General features: G+C 41.6%; 1 protein-coding gene across 6 annotated transcripts in view; it reads left to right on the top strand.

Moving 5' to 3' along the window:
* MAP3K13 (mitogen-activated protein kinase kinase kinase 13) overlaps window positions 1-16815 on the top strand; it is an 82604-nt gene that overhangs the window by 18299 nt on the left and 47490 nt on the right. For all 6 annotated transcript variants that reach the window (XM_068953761.1, XM_068953762.1, XM_068953764.1 and 3 more), the window contains one exon: window positions 12316-12461. The gene's annotated coding sequence lies outside the window, so the exon portion shown is untranslated. The remainder of the gene's footprint in view (window positions 1-12315; window positions 12462-16815) is intronic.

Raw genomic sequence — 16815 nt, 5'->3', positions numbered from 1 at the left:
AGCAGGCTAGGGAAAAACAGAAATTTTAAAACGTGACTTTACTTAAATTGCCGTTGTTTGTCCAGCATGCAAGTATATGTCCAGACAAAGGCTGTGCATGTTCGTGTGTCAGTTTAAACACGCTCACAATCTTTAATCTTTGAAATACAGTGTAAACTTGTACAGCAGCGATGCTGCTAAAGTTAAGATCCATCCTAACAAACAGAAATCGATGTTTGCAAGTGAAATTTTGGCCTGTTGCTGACAAATTTGAAGCACCTTGTGTGTTTGGTGTGGAAACAAAATTGATAAGAATGCATCAGTAATGTGGAAAAAACCCTTTATATCCTTAGGTGTTCCTAAAATGGGAAAGAGACCAGAACATCCCCGTCCTTTTGAAGTCAAATTAAAAAAAAAAAAATTAGAATATAACTCCAGAATGTGTCAACCTCACAGGGATTCAGTTCTGAAGGAGTCTCTGTAACAAAGGTTGTACAGCTAGCCAGTGGAAGTGTGCTATCACACCACCACTTTGCAAGTGGAGTAGTACCATTTCCTGATAGATGCACCTGGAGAATGTGCTGTAAATACCTGCAAAATATCTTTTGCTTTGTGAACAAGTGAAATTGTTTTCTTCATCTAAACTTAAAGGTTAATATGGTTAGTAAACTGAGACTTGCCTAGCTATGGTATTGACTGCAGTCTACTAAGTGGGAAAGAGATGAAACTCCTGTAGCAAGAAAAAAGGTAACTCAAGCCGTTCTAGACAATCTTAAGGTTAGCAATCACTTTAAAGAGCATCTCAGTTTGTAACTGTGCATCTTGCCGCATCATGAGCCAGCTGCTACATCTCTTCCGTCCACTACCTGGGTGGCACTGAGGTCCACTGCGAAGAGCGCTCTGTCATTGGAAATGTGCATGGTGTCTTTGTGTCCTCGTGTCCCTCACCTATGTTGAGCACTGAGTCAGGGCTGGGAGGCTGTGCTCAGAAGAGCAGCAATTCTGCTGCTTGCTGCTGTGAGGAGCAGTATTACTTGTCAATCAGTCTTGCGGTGAGGATTCATGCAGACACGCTCAAAGGAAAGAGGATAATGATGTTTCTTAAGGATATTTTAGTTGATGGGGGCCCCCACAACCTGTTGCCCGTTCCTCCTCTTCTGCGCCGTAGTTAGACAAGGATGCTAGAGTTATGCAGAAACTTGGCTGTGTCGTTTGGGCTCTTTGTGCTTTGCATTAGGTGTTTGCCCAATCTAAGGGAGACAAATGGCACGTGCCTCATCTAAACTGCTGAAAGATCATAGCTTTTGACGGAGGAATTCCAGTAGGGTTCATGGTCAATATGTATTTCTTATGCTGAGTTTCACTAGGAAACCGTCTGATGGTTGTTGAGGTGTAGTAGCCAGCGTGTTGGTATGCAGCCTTGAGCTTTAGGTTGATGAACCAGGTTATACAGATAGTTGGTAGGAGTAAAGTAGGTGACCTGGAATAGAACTTGAATTGTTTTTTTTTTCCAAAAATTACTTTGTATTGATATGCTTACATGAATAAATTCTTACAAAAACTAAACAAATGTGTTAACCCTTTCTGACTGAGGAAAATGTGAAAAGACGTCCAACCTTTCCTCCTATTGCTTTTCTCAGCCCTGTAGAATGTGTGAAACGTGGGCTTTTCTTATAGTAGTAGAGGTACTATAGTAGCTCTACTGTAGTAGTAGTAGGCTTTTCTTATAGTTACTGCCTGATGACATCTGTAGCTCTAACTTGCCAGTATATTTTTGAAAGTTGTAGATGAGATTTTTTTAGGAAGAGACATGGACACGTTTATTCATGTATTCTCTTTTTGTTAGCTGTTGACGATCTATATTGGTGTGGCTGAATTTGGTAAAGCTTAAAAAGTGCTCTGTGCATGTATTTTCTTTTCATGGTCTTATTGTAGTAACTACGTTAAGTCAGTAGTACCTGACATTTGGGCTAGGGTTGTATTTATGGAGTGAACTTTGTGTTGTAAAGCTGAAAGGCAAATCTTAACTGGGAGAGCTGTCCGTATGCAGGTTGTCCTGCAGACCTGCCCTTGACTGCAGACATCTTGATCAGATGCCCTTATGTGATATTGTTTCCTTAGCCCTGAACCTAAGACATGAAGGACAGAGCACCTTTTCACCTTTTTGCTTTTAGATAGCTTTAGTAGTTGAGTATAGCAGCTGTGCTAAATAGTCTTTCTGTTTCAACTCCTTGTTTTCTTCAGCATAAACAGAAACATAGACATCCCTTGCGATTCTCAGTATGGCCTCTTCAAGATTCAGGTGTTGCATAGGTATATGCAAGGTGCAATCTTTTTTTTTTTTTTTTTTTTCATTTTACTTCTTTTGCTGTTTGGCACAAGAGACTCCCGCTCTCCCTCCCTGCAACTACTGCCAACAGTCAAAGATAGTTACCTCTCTGTTTGGGGGTATAAATGTTTTCAGCCAATATTTATGGCCTGTTCTGTCCTGGAAAAGCAGAGCTACTGCAGCCATTGCCAGCTGGAGACTTAGGGAGCTTCCTTTTGGCTTTTCAGTAAGAAAGAAGACATAAATGTAGCTCTGGACATTGTTGCTAGCTTTAATGGTTGTCTAAGACACACTGTAGAAGGCTTTGCATAGCTACGGACTTCCCTGGCTCAAATGAATTAATGTATCTGGGCTTTCTTCTGAGACTCCGGGTCCTGACCCGGAGACTAACCATGGTCATCTTTATCCTAGTAAAGAGGGGTCCTCCCTGTAGTTGAGCATCACAAAGTAGGACTAAGGCAGAGTCTCCTGGAGGTACCTCTTGTGAGTTTGTCAATGAACTGCTTCTTTGGAGGGTTCCCCCTTCTGAATTTTCCCCATGAGGTACCAGTCATTGACCAGTGTTTGTAAGATATTGGACGTCTGTTTTATTTACTGATACCATCTTTCTTATACATAGAGTTAGAGAGGGTTTCTCATAAGAAAGTGGCGCATGATTGTGTCACAGGAGACTGCAATTACAGCAGAATCATACAGTAATATGTAGATATCTAACACTTCCTGTCACTTGAGTGGCATGGTACAACAGCATTTTGGTTGTCATCTGTATCTCTTTAGCTGTCAGATTTACCATCTTTCTTCAGAGATCTGTGAATTTCACTGGACTCTGCAGGGAGAAACACCATGGGAGAGCAGCAGTACTAGGAAACTTAAAATTCAAAGCAGTGAACAGTGAAAATTGAGGTCCTGCTTTATCGGCGGTGGTAGGTTTGTGTGTAAACTGTAGGTGGAAATATCTAGGGTAGGATCCTGGCTTTGCAATTTTGTTGCCAGCAGCTGGTTGAAGTGAAAAAGAAACAGAACTGAAGGCTTCAGATGTGGCTGTGCCTGCAACATTTAATGGTGTCTTTGAAGGTTAGTTGTGGTTATGCTATGCTATGGCTTTCTGATTCTTCTTTATTTTTTCACAACCTCAGGAGAGAAGAAAACTGCTTGTCAGACCTGCTCCTTAAACTCATGAGCACTTTCTAAGACACATTCCCAACCATGGGGACAGTGCAGAATATGAGACGACTACTATGTGTATTTTAATGTCTGTTCATACTTTATAAAAGAGAAAACTTGCATTCATTAATGAACTACCCTTGTTGTGTGGAGAACTTCCAGAGACTGGACAGATTTTGATAGGCTCAGTAGCATTTGTAGTTTTTTTTACTTTCCAGCTTGCCAATGTGCTCAGCTTCAAGAGGCTCTCATATTGGGAGTAAGAAATGCTATGCAAAAGGCTTTCCTGCTCATATTTTGATACATGCTTGACCGTTCAGTACTTGGAGATAGCTGGCCTGGGCTAACAGAAATAATTATAATAAAATAAAGTTATGCTGCTGAGGTGAAATCTGGGTCTAACCGAAGTCATTTGGAACTTTGCCATTGATTTCAGTGAAGTCAGGATTTCCCTTTAGGGTTGGGGATGAGAGTGACTAGATATGCGTGTGGAGGTGGCAGAAGAGAGAAAGCTGCATAAATTTAGGCAAGTGGACTCGGAAGCAGGAAAACAAGAGTTAAGTCTGAGAGATGGGAAAGATATAAATAGGGAAGGGAAATGGGCCCTCCCTCAGAAGGTGGAGGGGAAAGAAGCAGGTACAGGAGAGATGAAGAGCAGGAGAGAGAAGAAAAATGGAAGGGGAGATTTCCAAAAAGGACATGGAGTGCATTGCGGGTAGGGAGTGAGTGTTTTCTCTTTAAGAAAAGCTTGCATTTTGGAGAGTAAGAAACACTTAACTGGCAATTTTTTTCCCACACACAATTGTTTAACCCCTCTGAGGCTGCTGTTTAGAGTGGGATGGAAGTAATGCATGGCAATGGTGGGGAAGGGATGTTCCTTTTATTTGCAAGGGAAATGGCACAAAGAAAACAAGAGGGGAAGTGTTACAAGAGGAAGAGTTTCAGGTAGATCCCTTTTCTGTTCCCAGGGCTCTGTGGTTTCATTTTCTTTGTTATTTCCACGTGTATCTTCATTGTCTCGTTCTATAGTTTCACTGTTTTCTTAGCAGGCAACACACTGCCCTTAAGAGATTTGCAGCACTTGCTGTTCTCTAAGGGGCAGTTCAATAGCTCTTGTTCTCAGGTGATGTTATTCCCTGCATCTTTTTGAACTGTCGGAAGTTGTGGAATTGAGGCTCTTTAGAGCCCTGTTGCTGTATGTTGCTAGCCCTTGTGCTGCTGTGTTGTCTAGTAGGGAAGGGAGTTGAGTGGGTTTTTGCTGGCTTGTGCGTACTCGATCTGTAGTGCTGGGTAGAGAGTCTTGCTGCTCCTCTTATATTTTATTTTTATACTTATTTCCATTTTACGTCATCTAGAAATCAAGGCAACAATATGCAGTTCAACAGTGCAGGAGCTATGCTTACTACAAATCTGTTGTTTTGCACAAATTAAGCATTTATGAGAGCAGCGAGGAGTCTCTGGCCCATCTTGAGTCTTTCTGCCTCCTCCAGAGTGATATTGTCTTTGCTCTTTGACACAGCTCCTGCAAGGAACGTACGGAAATTATCCTCGTTGGCTCCTCTCCCCTCCAGCTCATCTGTACTTTGTGTGTCCAGTTTGCTTTTCCCTTAATCACAGCTTATGGGGAGAAGCTGTCATGGTAACTAATACTCCCTGTGAGCTGGAAAATTTCGCCCTAACCCCACAGGCATAGATCTGGCCTCAGTTATTTGTACCTTTCTCTACTTTCAGCAGTCTATAACAAGGCAGTGTAATTGGGTAGGAGCTCCTTATCCTTCAAATGGGATACACTGCAGCATCCTGGGTTAGTACTTACTGGCACTGTAGACTGTGTCTGTCACCTGGCTTGGTTCTGTAGGGAGCACTTAGGTACCTCCAAAGGCTTGTGCCTGATCTGCTGGCTGCTCTGTGGCCTGCAGCTTGGAGTGAGACCTGGGCAATGGTTCTGTTTCTCAGGCACAGTGCTCTCTTTTGCAGAAGAGTTGTCCCTGAGCCTAGTCAGAGACTTACAGGAACTAAGGGGTGTTGCAAATGCCCGATCTTCCATGCAAAAACATGGTCTACTTCTTCAATTTACCTTTTTTTAGCTCAAAACAGTGCTGCATGGATGCTTAAAAACCCACACTCCTAAAATAGATAGAGTAGAACAAGCACTTTGATGGCTGTCCTTCAGGAGAGGAGAGAGAGAGAAGGTAACAATGAACAGATGGTAGATATTAGTCATATCACTTAATATATCTGAAGAACTTGGATGCTATGGGTACAAAGGTGCTGGAGGAACTTATAAGAGATGAGTCCTCCTGATGAACCAGACCGGATATGAGAGTTGCACAGCATACAGACATAAGGGACCTGAGAAAATGAGAGGACCTGCAGCCGAATGAGCTGAATCAAGGCGAGTATGCTCACAGAGGTTCAGCAAAGCCCTGAGCGGATCCCAAGCCTACTTCTATCTGCTCAATTTGCAAAGCCATTTTTTTCTGCTATATTTGACATGTCCCTCAGAGCAGAGCATTGCTGCTTGGAGCTTCCATGTTTATAACACAGCAACGTGTGCAGAAGGCCTACTAAAAAAGTCCAATACCTCAGAAATAGGTGAATTTTTCCATTTTCGGTATCAATTTGATTTATTCCATCTTTTACTGTAATGAATGCCATACAGCAGCTGCTTGATCTTTTCACGTCCTAGCTCAGCTGCCAGTGGGCACCTTGCAGTCTAATTCAGCTGGCTTAGCGTCTCCTCAGTTCCTGAGGTCACCTGTATCTACGCGTTGGCTTTGGACCAGTTGGCAGCAAGCTCATAGGAAAGACTCTGAGATGCTAGTGCCTGCTGATTTGCTGGGAAGACATCTTGTAAATGAAACATAAAATATGAACAGCCATTTGTACATTAGTGGCTTCCAGCAAACTTGACACCGCAAAACAAGGAGGCCACTGAAGTTCCTGCGGAGGCATAGTGGGAGAATTGCACTGTTTGCAGTTGCTTGCTCTAGACTGCATTTTTGGTATAATAATTTGCTTTAAAAGCAGCCTATTCAAAGGCAGCAGGACTGCGAGCGCACTAGGGGGTAGGAAGGCAAAATGCACACGTGGGCTCATTCGCCTTCCTTGCGTGGAGAAGGGGTTGTCAGAAGTCCCAGCCTCAGTCTGAGCTGCCCACAGAGCATTTGCATCTTGATTTGAAAAATCTTCAGGGGCTGAATACGCTATCTTTGCCCGTTTCTCTTTTGTTTCACCGTTTTGGCATTTGTTTATGAAGGGAGCTGCTCTCTTAGAAATATTCCTGTCATTTCTCGTACTTGTGCTCCGATCTCTGTGTAAGCCAGCGTCCTGTGGGCCCTTGAATTACTAGTACCGTTTTGATGGCACCTGATGTCTTTGGGCTTTAGCTGTCTCCAAACAGGTGGTGCCTGTATCAGAGTGAGTGAACCACTTTCTCTGCTGTGGACTCTGCTGATACATCGGGGTTAAACTAAGCTTTATTTGTTAATATTGATACTTGAATTGAGCCAGAACGCTTTGAGAATGCGACAGTGGACAGGGCAGCAAGCAGTAAACACCATTCAATGACAATTCTGTTCAATATTTGCTCTTAATTGAGAGAGGCAGCAGCTGCTGGTAGGCAGCTTCAGCCAGGATGAATTAGTAATGAGTCTAACTCTCTTTTTCTTTCTCTTTTTCTTTTTTTCTTTTCCCTTTTCCTGGTTTAAAGTTGCATCAGCCTTTTGCAGTTCAGTGGTTTGGGATAGAAATCAGACACCCCCCCCCCCAATAACAGCAACAAATGAGTTAAATAGATTCTGTCATAAGGTGTTTCAAGGGATTAATAAATATCTCTGTTGCTGAAGCAGATGAAGTATAGCTTGTGTTTGTCACTTGACTGGTTTTGAGTTGGAAGCTTGTCTTGCAGGAAGCACACCCATAGCAAATGGCTTTGGCACACTGCTGCTAATTTCTTCTTGTTCGTTCAAGGAAGAACTTTCCCCCAGAGACGTAAGTTACAGCGGTTCGGACTGTTTGCTGAGGGAACCCCATCTACATCATTTTAAATCACAGCTTTTGTTGTATTTAGTACACTACTGTATTTAGTGCGTTAGCTGATATGTTGAAACCACCCTAAAACATACACAAGTGGATACAAGTGGATGAAGTCAATAGAAAAACTTATGGGAATTTGAGCGGCGCTCATAGCAGGCCTTAAATTGAAGAGTTTCATTCTATTTTTGTTTTGCAGTGAGCTGTCATGAAGCTCTCATGTCAAAGTGATAAATTTGGCAACAGTAATAAAATTACCTTGTATTTAGGGATCAGCCTTAAGGAATTTGGGTTAGTCTTTCCACCTTGTGCGGCTGGCAGTGGGAATGCAGCAGGCAAAGCAAGCTCCTGTGAAGGAAAGCAGTTTTCCCTGGCTTCTGAAGCCATGACTTCTTTTCACCAGAGTTTTTTGGGTTTCCTTTCTTGGGCTGCAGGTGTTGGGGGTATGAGGCTTGTTATGGCCTGTGGGGCCCCTGCCTAGCAGGAGGGAGAATGCCAATTCAAAACTTTCCCTTTGTGCTTTTGCAATGCAAATATGTCGAGTCCAACCTTTGAAAACTTGCTGATAAGCTGTTATCGGCCAACAGTTAAGACAACAAACGCTCCCACCTTGCTGAGTTGGGATAGGAGGCTTCGCAGCCTGGGTACAAAAATGGTGTATTAAGCTGGGCGGCAGAGCCGCCGGCCTGGGGACAAAGTTTCCTCTCCGAAGAAATCAACTGCAGCTGCTGGTGTCATGCCATTTGTGCAGTCTTCCCCGTAAGTATTTATTTTGCACAAAGTGTTTTGAACTAGATGCGATCACATGAATGCAGAACCATGTTACAGCGTTGAGCAGCATCCTCAAGATCTGAAGTTGGACGCAGGAAACGAAATCCGAGCTCCGCTGACAACAATGCGGACGGTCCCATTGATTTCAGTACAGCCAGGCTTTCACCACGAGTAAGGAAATTTCAAAACAAATAATGTTCTGTTTGTTCAGTTCTTTAAACAAAATACATCTGCAGGGGATAGCATTTGAATTCAAATATTCCAGATTCTGCTGGTATTTTGTTAGGAGAAACACTAGACTGAAGGAATTCCTTGGGTCCATGATAGCTAAGATGTTTTTTTAAAGGGGATCCAGTCACCAGTTGTTTTGTGACTATTTGCAGTTTGTGTGATTTTTTTTTTTTTTACGCGTTGCATACTCTTGTTTTTGTATTTGTTCTATTTTAACAGTTTTTATCAAGGGGATAAGTGGATTTATGTGTTTTTAAGAGTTTAAATCCATGAGAGAGAGTGCTGTTTGCATACTGGCATATATATGCATAAAATCTTTCACGTTGAACCAGAAGGCAACCTGGAAGGCTATAAAAGACCACGGTAAATGCAAGTGGCTAAGCTGATCAGCTGGTAAAAGTGCTTAGGCCCCAGAAATCTCTTCTCATCTCGGGTACTGGCAGTTCTTATCTATCTTACCAGCTATGAAAAGATATTTTAAACTCTGTCCTGTGTTTTTTTCATATGAAATTCAGTAATTTATTTCAGTGGCATGCTGCCAACTTTGGGCATCTGCAGTTGCATGGTTTTTAAGAGCATCTCTTCCATCTAGTGTGTTGTTTTCTATGTATGTGAATTATTTGTGTTTAGAACTACAGCGAGTTCAACGCCAGTCTCTCCCTTGTAATGTTTTTTGATTCTCTCAAGTCTTTATTGTTTCATTTGCTTAGTATCTTATAGCGTACTTTTTTTGCCAAAGAAAATGAACTTGAGGGTGTGTGGTATATACATATAGATCTAAATATATATATTAATGTAATATATATGTGCACACTTGTCCTGTCTTAATGTAATATATATGTGCACACTTGTCCTGTCTTAAAACAGACATAGAAGTCGTGATCACTGTTTTTCTGGTTTTTGTTTATTGACTTAATAACAGAACCACCAAAGAAGTTTCTTGTAAATAATGGCAAACATACATTTTTGAACATAAAATAAGTATGAACTCTAAAATTCACCCAATAAGCCTGTTAAAACATGACACTATGTAGACACATATGACCCATGGCACGTGTAGATTTACTCTGGTGTTCGGATTTTCAATTTCAGAAATTCTTAAAGCAGCCTTCCACACCTCTGACTCTTCCACTGCTTAATGAGCATTGTTCTCTGCCACGGTGGTATGCACTAATCATGTGGCAATTAGTGAAATAACTTATGTACCGTATAGTATTTTCCCTATTTCTAGGTTTTTTTGCTAGGTGTTTGACACGGTCTGTAACAGGGTGTACGTGCGCTCATCTGCGTTGGAGCGGTCAAGTGTTTGCACTTTGAATTTGGATGCCATTCAATGGAAGTGAGCATTTGGATGCTCGCTCATTTTGTTTGTCCCGTGTGTCCATGCTGCTCTTGGGACTTGACCGCGGGGCCGGTGTGCTGGTGCCAGCGAGATGCCGGCTGGCTTAAATGGTCTTGGGCCGCTTCCATAGCAAAACTGCGTGTGCCCCAGATTCTGCCAGAGCAATGCTCACGTTCACGGCCAGTAGTTTTGCCTGGAGGTGGTGTACAGCAGAGCTTCGCTGGCTCTTCTCTGATTTGGGGGTTTTATTTTTCTCTGCAAACTGCTGAGCGAAATGGGAGAAGTCCCCCAATGCCATTTGCTCAAATGGTGCAGCGTGAGAGCGCAGCTGCGGCAAGAGGTTTCAGTGCACTGGGAGGATTATCTTCTGCTGCTGCCGATGATGGAAGGATGTAAACGGTTGAACAGATATACTGCATTTGTGCGTCCGTTGTTGCCGGTATTGCTGTATTGACTGTGCTTGCACTGGAAATTATCCTGTGACTGAAAGACTAACACAGGGCTACAGTGGTTGCAGATGGGGACTTTCTCATGCAAGAACGTTGCTGTGTCGTCGCTCTCCCTTTGATAGAGCAAATACAGCCTCTGAATATAGCCTAACCTTGACTTCGCGAGCCTCCTTGTTGGGAATGTGGGATTGCCTTTCCTGTTATACTCGCTGCTTTATGTCAAATTAGGGAAGATAAGGCAAGAACTAACGCAACTGAACTGAAAGAGGCTTGCAGAATTTACGCTGCTGTCGGCAAATGCTTGTTGAGTTGAGGTATCGGCTGCGAACGTGTGCTGCAGGACTTCCATGCTATGTAGTGGTCAGTAGTTTCTAAGGCATGTTCCACTGAAATTGTTTGATTTCCAAAACTTTTAACTATTTTTTCTCAAATACAAGATTTTCAGGTTTGTTTCCAGTAACAGACTGCAATTGTTTATTTGCTATGTAGTGTGCGTACTCATGATGACAAACTCACGACCTGCTTTTGGGGAATTATTTTTGGTGTTGTCATCGAAAGCTGCTGTTTCAGAATGTGACTGCTAGTAACTAAATCTCCCGGAAGAGCACATCACCTACCAGAAAAGATTGTGAAGAGCGTGTACGTTGAATGCTTATTGCTTTTGAGGGAAACCAAGAAAACCGACAGTCCGTGCTGCTGTTTCAATGGCTTTTTATTTATTGCTATCCCTTATCTAAGACTGCTGGTGGCACCTTTTTTTTTTTTTTTCTTGCTAAGGATTGTTATAAATCTCCAATTATCATGTTTCCTAGAGAACTTCTGAAATAATACTAAAGTCAATCGTGGGTTAAATCCAAATATGCAGTTTTGACGTGGGGGGAGAATACATGATGCTTACTCCTACTTCTACAGAAGGTTAGGAGCATGCTGGACTTGACAGACTTTGGGAGCAGTCTTGGTAGTGGCTGAATTGTGTGTGGTGCATAAAAAGAAGCAGATGGTGCCTATGGTTTTGCAAGGTGATAACCAACTGCCTTTTGTTTTCTAAAGCCTCTTAATTCTGGGAGGACAATTGTTTTGGTATTACTGAGTCCGCTTTTTCAACGCTTTAGTAGTTGTGTTGTCTGTGACGATCTACGGGTATAAGGAAACATTTGCAGATAGAGCAATTACCTCCTTAAGACCAACTAGTTCAGTCTTTGCGTTGCAGGGGAGCGTCAGTCATTTGTGTAACTTGAAAATGTTATGGAAATATTCTTTTTAGTTTTATAAATAATTGGGATAAGTCTTGCAGCCTTTTAGATTCTGTGGTGCGGGGTGGGAAGAAGATGCAGTAGGCTCCAGACTGGAAGGCTCATATAACGCTTGTATGTTTGATAGCAAGAGGAATTTGCGAGCAAATTGCGAGGAAATTGCGAGGAATTTAATAGCAAGAGGTATTGCGAGTTATGGGTGTGTTGGAGGAGCGTAATGCCTTTTATACATTTACTAATGCTTGCTAAAAATAAAAAGAAATAATGTGGAGTGTAGGAATAAAACTAAGGGAAAAAGGTCATTTATAGATTTTCTTGCAATACACCATCCTGGATTAGATTTTAGAAATAACATACTTTTAAATATGGAAAGCTATAAGCTCTCTTACTGGAGCTGCTTGCTTACTTTTGATTAAATCCTTGTACTGTTTTTTTTTTTTTTAGGAGTATATATGCCTGTGCTAAGAAAGGATGTGCTAAATGAGCCAAGAGGTCTTTTTCTACTCCCAGCTTCCATATTTCCTTTCAAAAGTGCATAGATAATTTTGTGTGTTTTTCATTGCATTTAAAAGTGTGCATGTAACATCGGGATGTGCTGATGGGATGCACTGGTAATCATTTGTCTGCATGGTTCACGCCTAAAGTGGTCCTTCTGGGATTAGGTTTTCTTGCTGTTATGTTTCAGAGGGATCTTAGGGACATTTATTCAAGTATATTTTTGTTTAATAGGATTCTGAGTTTTCTCATTACTCTTCTTTCTAGAGAGAAGAAGTCAGTGCTGGACTCTCTTAAACATTACTCGTGGTACAACTTCAGAGAGCAGCTTGATTTATCTCACTTGAAGAGGAGGCATATGTGCAGTAAGCCAAGAGGACATGGGCTTTCAGTGCATCTGGCAAAATGAGCAGGTATCAGCAACTGTTTGTGTTTTAACCGTAGAAGCTTGAAGAGACATGAAACCATAAAGCACGCACTCCTGCAGTTGTCGTTAAATTTTAGATATACTTTTCCTTTTTACCGGCAGGTAAGTTTACCTGTTGATTTATATAGTGTTCATACCCGTTTCATGGCTGAACTTGCTCACTTGCAGTAGCTTGGTTGCAGGACGCCTGAAGGGGGTGCAATTCCTGCGTGAGTAGATAGGGACAAGTGCTAAAGGGTTGTTTGCATAGACCATGAGTTGAATTTAGTCTGACAGTGTTCAGATTTTTCAAATATAACTTGACATCTGAAAGCATTTGAATCTATTGATTCAGATTTATTGATGTTGTGAGGGGACAACTTTGATATATTAATTTTCCATTACTTTAACTACCCTTTTGTTGTACTTAACTCTGGTAACTGGCTGCCTTTTGGAGAATGCAGATTTCGTCACAGGACTCCCAGGCCACTTTCAACTGAGTAGAGATACCGGTGAAGCTCCAGCCAACACAAGAGAACAGCATTTCATTTTGAAATGTCGAGCATGTTACAAAGTAAATAACATCAGAGCTATCTGTCTTTAGCAATATGTTTGTTCTCAGGCAAACTATTCATCTTTTATAAAATCCTAAGTAGTGTCAAACTTTACTACTGGAGCTAACCCCTCTGCCATGGGTATTTGGATTTGCTGGCTCTCTTGTTGCTGGTTCTGGGTCTGCTGTTTGGTGCCGTAGGCAATGCGGAGGCGTCCTGCTCCAGTCTGACTGACTTGGTCTCTCTGAGTTTCCTCTATTTAAATAGCGTCCTAGTTCTCAGGACATCAGTGTTTTCTGAGTTAGAAAGCCTTCTGCGTGCCTTCAGGGAGCTCCCTGTAAGGCAAAGGTCTTGCCTATTTGCCTGAGAGCTCTGGCTCACGAGGAGCCCCGTCTCAGATGTGTCGATCCTGTCTGTTGATACCGGACTGATTACAGTTTCATTTTCTGAGGAGCGGCCAACCATGCAAGAACACCTTTGGACGCAATAAAGAGATCACTTGGGACATAGTGTTGGAAGCTTTAAAGATGACAGCAGTGCGACCTTTTAATTTCGTATGTTACTGTTACTTTGAGCTTTGAAATTCAGCCTGCCTGTCTTCCTATTAAAAATGGTGCATTTCTAGCACAAGTTACGCTTGATGCTGCAGATCCTGCAATAATTCTTTCTTCTGTATTGTGCGAGGGGTTAGACTAAATGGCCGGATAGTTCCTTTAGTCTTCAAGCTTATTTTTCTTGCTCTCTGTCTGCAAAGAGAATCATTATATAATCTGCTTTCACTTCTGAGGTTTGAAATAAATGGCAGGGAGTTTCTTTCTTTGTGTCTCGTGTTCTCTAATCTCCTAATGTATATGTGTGAGCTTGTGACGCTTTTGGTAATGCGTTTTGCCTTCGATGGTAGCAGGCTGCTTAATGTATTTTGGGTGTTGCTATTCCTAAGAATGTCATGCGTTGAATGTGTCACCTCTGCAATTTTTTAGCTTAACCGTACCTGGTTTATGTTCTATAAAGGAAAATGGTAATACTTGTAATTCACCAAACACTGCTTTGTTGCTATGTAAGCCCTCAGAAAGAACTGATATTCGCTTTTACAGTGGGCGATGCTTGATATATATTTGTGTATGTGGTTTTCGGACTACTTTATCTTTTGCTTTTGTAATTAGTGTCAAGAATATACTTTTGCTGTTAGGCTTCCACTGGTCAGCTTAAACTGTTTGTGAAAGCGCATACGATTACTAATTTCTGAGAAGTTGCATTAGTAAAAAATATTTTCACGGTATTTTACTTTTACTGTCTGACATTCTGCATTGCATGCATGTATCTATGCAAAGAACTGTGAAAAGGAGCAAATTGTATCACTTTGTAATCTTCTGGACGTTAAGTTTAGAGGAGTGTTTTCCTGAAAGTTTCCTTCTGTTTTTTGTTTTCTGTGCAGAAGCTAGCTGAAAAATCACTTGCCCGTCTCTATTTGTACAATTACCTAAAGCGTTTTCTTCAGGTAGAGAATAGGTATGTGCAGAATGCAGGAAGACTTTTAGTTGCTTCTTGCAAGGGGATGGAAAATGATTTTGTCCTTTTTCTTTAGGTTTGTATGATCTTCTTCATAAGAATATACTTCATGCAGAGAAAGCTACAGATAGTAAGTTTTGTGAGGTTACTGAGCCCCCAGTTTGTAGGATTGCAGAAAGGCAAGAGAGAGTTACGTTTTGGGATTTGTTTCTTAATACAAAAGCTCTGTTTTCACCTGTCCTATTAGGAGTGGCTGGGTGCCTTAGCAGCAGAGCAGCTGTATATTTAGATTCTAGCCTAGCTTTCATATTATGGATGGTAATTAAGGTGAAGTATTTTGCTGAGGAATTAAATTCTCCTTTGATTTGAACTGGTATCATCTCAATGAAAGTAATTAGTTGCATGAACTACCCTGTCCTTGCTTCATCAATGACAATTCATCAGCTGCTTCATCAAGTTTGCTTCTCCTTTTTATTTATCTCATCTTTTCAGTTAATAGACAAGGCACTCTGGAGCGCTAAATACGTAGCAAGTCTTGTAATAGAGGTGGCTTGAGGACACAGAAGCACTGCTTGTAAGGGGGGTTTATGATCTTTAGTAGATTGTCATTTGGGGATCAAGTGAACCAGGCAAGCTTCTAATCATGCAGCCTGTCTTTTTTCTCCTGTAGTGTGTTGTACCTTTATGAAAAGGATACATGCGCTTTCAGCAAACCTTGTCTGACCACTAAATGGGAAATTGGAGTTGGAGCATGCTCACATCTCTCAGCTTGAAGGGAAAGTGTAGGCACCTGTTTTCACGCTGCTTCTCCTTGTGTAGAACTGTAGGTTTCATATGCTTTTATGAAAGAATTGTCCTAGGAGGTCCTAGGTTACTGCTATAGCTAACATGTATTTGAACATGGCTGTCATTCTTTCTCTCTTAAGCACCATGCTGCTAAATACAAGCCATCATTATTTCCTCCGGATAGGCACAATCCCGTGCAATACAAAATGGGTGGTTGGGTTCAGCTGGAGTATTAGGACATTGGCCAGCTATTCTGTGCCCCCTTGGTGAATGCCATTTGATTTCTGGCTATTCTTTAAGGACAGCTCTAGGACTTAATTTGAAAACCAAATATTCAAAGCACCGTGCAGCATCTGAGAAAGTCCTGCTTGGGACTGCTTTCCACGTGATATTGCAGTTGTCCAGCATAGTGCTTAAACAAGAAGCAAGATCACTGCTGCTAACAGATTTAACAGTCTTAATCTGAATATTCTGAATCAAAATTCCATTAAATGTAATGACTGTAGCTGTTTAAAGTGCTGTCATTACCCTTCAAAAATGTATAGTTCTGTGTCATGGTTCCTTAGACAAACTGGGAGGATTGAGTCCTAGGACCTCCATTTAGCAGCAGTGGAAAAGAAGAAATGTCTTTGGGGAAAGAGAATCAAAGAGAAGCACTGAGCTCTAAAGAAGAGGCAACTTTGTGATTGGTGCTAGACTTAGCAGAGTCTGAGAGGAAGATACCGAGCAGGATTTATTTCTCTTAAGAACATTACGTAGGCCTAATCCACTGTTTTCGAAGAAACTGTATCACAGCAATATAGAGAACTGTTAAAATTCTAAAAATAGTGCCTTATTCCGACGGCTTCTGCTTTCTAAATGCTTGACTTCTCAGTGGGCTTTCAACACTTCTTGTAGCTGAATCCTATTCCTCAAAGAGGTTGCACAGCAGTAGCATGGGTAGAAAGGTTTAATCCAGCGAGACCTCGTACTGCAAAAGATCAGATTAATTTTTAAACTTGTGGTCTTGCTGCAAAGCTTTCAGTTCTTCAGTATCTGCACAGAAAAAAAGAGCTGAAAGGTTCCAAAAGATCATCTTGACCCTCTGCCTCAAAGTGTCATAGCAATTGCTAGGCAATTCTTGGGGGGAGTGTTTTTTCTTCTATCTGATATATGAGGCAACATAACTTCCTTAGGCTCTAGTGCTTCACTGTATTTACCTTTTAGAAGATTTCTTCTACTGGCTTAAGTAAACTTCTCTTGTTGCGATTTAAGTCCATGACTCCTTCTATTCGCCATGGAGGTGAAGGATAGGTTTTCTTTTTCTTTGCAGAAACCTTTTCTATGTTTAAGGACCCTTATTGTATCTCCTTCTCAACATTATCTTTTCTTTTTACATTTTCAGACTGAGCAGCTCTATTAGTTCCCTTGTAGCTCATATTAACCCTTTGGCTTTTCTTGTAGTTCTGCCACGGATAATCTTTCTTGACTTATTGCACTCCAGAAAATGGACTTGCACGTCCAGCTAAGGCC

Source organism: Struthio camelus, chromosome 9, assembly GCF_040807025.1.
Source record: "Struthio camelus isolate bStrCam1 chromosome 9, bStrCam1.hap1, whole genome shotgun sequence".
NCBI lineage: Eukaryota > Metazoa > Chordata > Aves > Struthioniformes > Struthionidae > Struthio > Struthio camelus.
Note: the sequence above shows the minus strand (reverse complement) of the source record. Positions and strands in the feature narration are given on the sequence as shown.